The following is a 4,700-nucleotide window of genomic DNA, read 5'->3' on the forward strand; positions in this document are numbered from 1 at the left end:
GGAGAAATGACATCTTCACAATATTGAGGCTTCCAATGTAGGAACATGGTCACTCTGTATTTGGGTCCCTTTTAATTTTATTGAATAATATGTCACAGTTTTGAATAAAGAGGTCTTTCACATATTTTATTAGCTTTCTTCCTACAAATTTACAGGGGTTTGATGCTATTTCAAACAACATTTTAGAAATGTGCCTTCTGTACAACTGATTTTGAAAGTACATGTGGAATATCTGTTTACTCGATAAACACATGATGTAAGTCTATTCCCACCAAGCACCGGGGGGACCGATACAGTCTAGTGCTCAAGGAGGTGAGCCTGTCTAAATCGGGGTCAACTCATGGCTTTGTTCAGGCCTGGTTTAGTGAGACTCCGCTGCTGTTATTATTTGTGGTGTAAGTAATGTGGAAGTCCCAAGGTGGGCTCTGGCGGGGAGGGGGGCCATACTCAAGGAGTGTTCCTGCTAGGAGAGGCATTAAGACATGCACACAAATGGCCCATGATTGTGAAATAGGAAACATGCAGAATATATGACCTGATGGGTAATTCAGAGCCATATGCCTCCCTCTTTCAAAGCTGTCTCTTTGGGAGGCCTCGTATTTATGTGGTTGCAGATGGTTAAAGGAGTTTTTGAATGTTTATTAATTTATTATTATAATAGCAAAACATGTTCATTTTTGAAACTTTGGAAACTACAAAAAGTTTTTCAGAAACGTCTCATAATTCTATCATCTAAGAAAACTATAATCGATATTTGGCTGTATGTTCTTATATTTAGTATTTCCAAAAGTATTTTTGAGCTCCGCACTTGCAGCCTCCATTCCCTTAGACTCGAGCACATTTTTTCTAACTTTGCCTCACGAGTCAAGTCCTTTGAAGGTAGGTTGGCACTTGGGAAACACCCATTTGTCGTCAGGAAGCAGGCGCAGCAAATTTGATAGAGGGATTGATCTGGGAGCATGCTGCTTTTGGTGCAAACACAGGACGGTAAAGCAATGAAACTAATTTTATTGGGCGGCTGTAAAATAGCAGTAAGGCAGTTCCAGTGAGTAGCTTAACATTTTGTGTTTGCCACAGGCGACGACTTAGAAATACAGGATTTCATGGACAGCCAGAATGCTGGGTGCTCGTTAAATGTCTGGTGCCCAAAGTTATGCCTGACAAATAATAGGTACTTAAAAAAAAACAGGTGCCCTGGAGGAAATCAACCACTTTATTTTTTAACTGGTCTTTAATTGCTATGTGGCTTTGAGTAGTGTACACACCAAAGTGAACTTTAGACAATTACAAGCTCTCCAGAACTTTCTGTAAGATACTCAGGAGTATATTTTTAAATTGTAGCAAATAAAAATAAGAGATTGCTTATACTTTCATTATATAATTCATACAAATATTCTACTTATACAAACTAAGCCTTAAAGATATGGCCATACTTTCCTTTAGCCACCACATTCAATCCTATTTCCCTTCCTACATCCTCAGAGGACGTGAACTGAGTAGTCAGACTGATGGGTAACTTTTCAAATTTTTGTTTGTATGTGCATATATATACATCATACATTTTTATAATATGTATTCTATATCATACATACAAATTTTACTACATTGTATCACTGTATAACTTACTGCTTGCATTTTCCACTCCACTAAATGAGAACTAACCACATTAAAGGGCACAAAACCTATTTAAATATTTAAGCTCTGCTTCATTCCCTTTTGAAATAAGCTGCTAACTTCATTACCAAAGCTTTCAGGCCGTTTGTGAGAATTTAGAGTAGCCAGAGAAAATTACCAGAGGCACATAAAAATCCCTACGGCGGGCGGGCCCTAGAATGCCTCAGCCCAGCACTGCGGTACATTTGACCGCAGCACCAAGGAATGCAACGGGTGAGAGGGGCTGATGTCAAGCTCCAGGATTAGAGCCATCCTAAGACGCTCTCCTTATCCTTCATGACCCATGGTGCCTCTGCCCTCTGCAAATGTGTGGGGCTTCTCAAGAACACATTTCTATTTCCAGCTCATCCTGTTGTCAGAGGACAGTGAGCTCAATGAGTTATGTCCACCGGGAGAAAGACATCTGAATCCCCACTGCCGTCGTCTGAGCTAGACCGTTCGCTGGGCTTTGTTTCTCCTCTGCGTATATTTTTATGGATATCAAAAGAAGGTGTTGCTTCGGGGAAAGCTGTGTAGGCGTTCTCTTGTTGCCTCCATCTGGCATGGACAGCAGAGGGGAACACTGAACTCGGGAGCCAAGAGCAGAATCCACACAACAAAACTACCTGGCATGGAGGGACACAGACCAAGAGGTTTTCTCCAACCCCTTCCCACGGCAGATGCCACGCCTCTCAGCCAGGATCTGTGACAGCTCCACCGTTCGGGGGGAAATCAGAATAAGGAAAGGAACAGAGCTTAGTAATGAGATGACTCCCTCAAGAAAAGACTCCCTTGGGTGGTATTTTGGGATGTTAGCTCAGGCTGCCTTGTTCTCAGTCATCTCACTGGCATTTAAGTAGCCCCTTGGGTTACAGGCCATGGCAGGTGCTGGTAAGGAAAGAAGGCCACGCTAAAAATACCCAGCCTCTTCTGGAACTCTGCCGGCGGCCCGGAGCTCCCTCCTTGAGCAGCAGGACCTCAGGAAAAGAACGGAGAGTCTCCTCTGCCTCACGCAGTAAGAAAGGTCTCACTCCCTTCTCTACTGAAGCTACTGAGGGAGAAAGAGTCCTCTGGAGAAAACACACTCAAAGAAGCCTTTCTATTGAGAACCAGCCATTTCTACTCAATCAAGAAACAGTAGATACAGACAACGGTGGTCCCCAGCAGGGAAGGGAGGAAATCAAAGTGGTTAAAGTGGGCACAAATACACGGTCACAGAGGAGAGGAGACTGGACTCCGGGTGATGTGCGCACAGTAGCATACACAGATATCAAATTAGAATGTCATACACATGAAAATTATATAATGTTATCAACGAATGCTATTGCCCCCAGTACATTTAACAATTAAGAAAAAGAAAACAGGCTCTCTTAGGGCGAAGCCTGGGTCCCAGTAGAAAGTGCTTGGGAAGAAGGGTTTTGCTGGTCAGCCGACAGAGGGTCTTGACAAAAACCAAGGGAGCCCACTGCCTATTTTCAGTAACCTGGGCCCACCCACAGTCCTCCAAACCAAATAGCAGCAGCTGAAAATTAAGCTTTTGGCAGCAGGGATGGTATGGGCGCAGGACCAAAGTACCAGAAATCACCATATTGAATTTTCCTCACGCAGTGGTCCCCTAGAGCCCAGAGGAGCAGTGGGTGGGCGTCAGCAGGCCGGGCTTGCCCGCCTCACGGGCGCTTTTGCATCAGGTTTCACGGTCCACACAGCAAGAGGGTGGAGCTCTGCTCACCACTCAGGAGTCTGCGGAGGTCACGTTTACATATGTTCCTGTTAAGGACATCACTGGAAACTTGAGAACCAAGTATAAAAAACATAAAAATGAACAGGTGGCCTCCAATACAGAAAGAATGTGGGATTTGCCGGGAAACAATGGTGAAAACCATTCCAAAGTTTGGATGTGGCCCCCGAGCCTGGCTCAGGTGTCTGGACGGGGAAGCCTGGGGATGCTTTTATTTCTGCCACAGGCTGTGTCTGGAGGAGGCGTTGCACGCTGTCCCGACCGCGTTTATCTTCACTTCCTCCCAAACACGCTGCCGGCATTCGTTAGTGGTGCTCATTCCTTTGCCAACCCAAGGGTTTTGAGAGAAGCAGGGTAGGCTTCTAATGATTACCTCAAACTCTCCCTTGAAGTCACTAGGAACAAAATGAGCACCCCTGCCTTTCTGTCTTCGTGAAGGTGTCCCTTTTTGTCCCATATTGGGCCGAAAACACAAGAGCAAGAAAGGTTTCCTTGGCCCAGCCACACTTTCTCACCAGATTCTCCCATTAGCCGAGTGTTGGGGGTGGGGGTGGGGGGCTCCGGGGCCTGGGATGCAGCACTAGGCTGGCCCATGCGGGACCAGACCCCCTATCCGTCCCAGCCTCGTTGCACTCATCTTTTAATCGCGTTGATATGTAGAAAAGACCTCTGGCGGCCCCCGGCCTCCTCCCTTCACTTTATAATGTGTCCTTTTAAATATGAAATCAAACACTAATGTAAAAACAGGCTGGGGAATGCTTAATGAAAAGAGCACTGTGGCTGGGACCTGGGACATCCCCGCTCTTGTCCCTGCACTGCCACCTCCCAGCACCATCCTGGTGCTGCCATAAGAGGTTGTGAGGTGATAATGAACTTGAAAGTGCTTTTGAAACTTTATATACATAGGCAAGATTGCCATTCTTGAGGCCACACGTCGGCTCGATTGAATCTCCCCATAGTTGCTCTGGTTGAAAGACAGAAGATGAGATGTCAGCCCTGACCGACGCAGCTCAGTTGGTTGAGCCTCATCTGCAAAGTGAAAGGTTGCCGGTTTGATTCCTGGTCAGACAGAGTACACGTCTGGGTTGTGGGCCAAGGCCGAGACTGGGGACGTCCGGTTGGACGTTTGTGAGAGGCTACCTACCGGTGCATCCCTCACACCCCGATATTTCTATTCTCCCTCCTTTCCCCTCTCTCTAAAAATAAAAAATAAAATAAAATCTCTTTTAAAAAATGATGAGATGTCAGGAAGGAAAACTCACCTCCTCTTTGGAACTGGGAGAACCACTTGCCTGTGCAAACCCCCCAG

The sequence above is a fragment of the Phyllostomus discolor genome, chromosome 1, assembly GCF_004126475.2.
Source record: "Phyllostomus discolor isolate MPI-MPIP mPhyDis1 chromosome 1, mPhyDis1.pri.v3, whole genome shotgun sequence".
Classification (NCBI taxonomy): Eukaryota; Metazoa; Chordata; class Mammalia; order Chiroptera; family Phyllostomidae; genus Phyllostomus; species Phyllostomus discolor.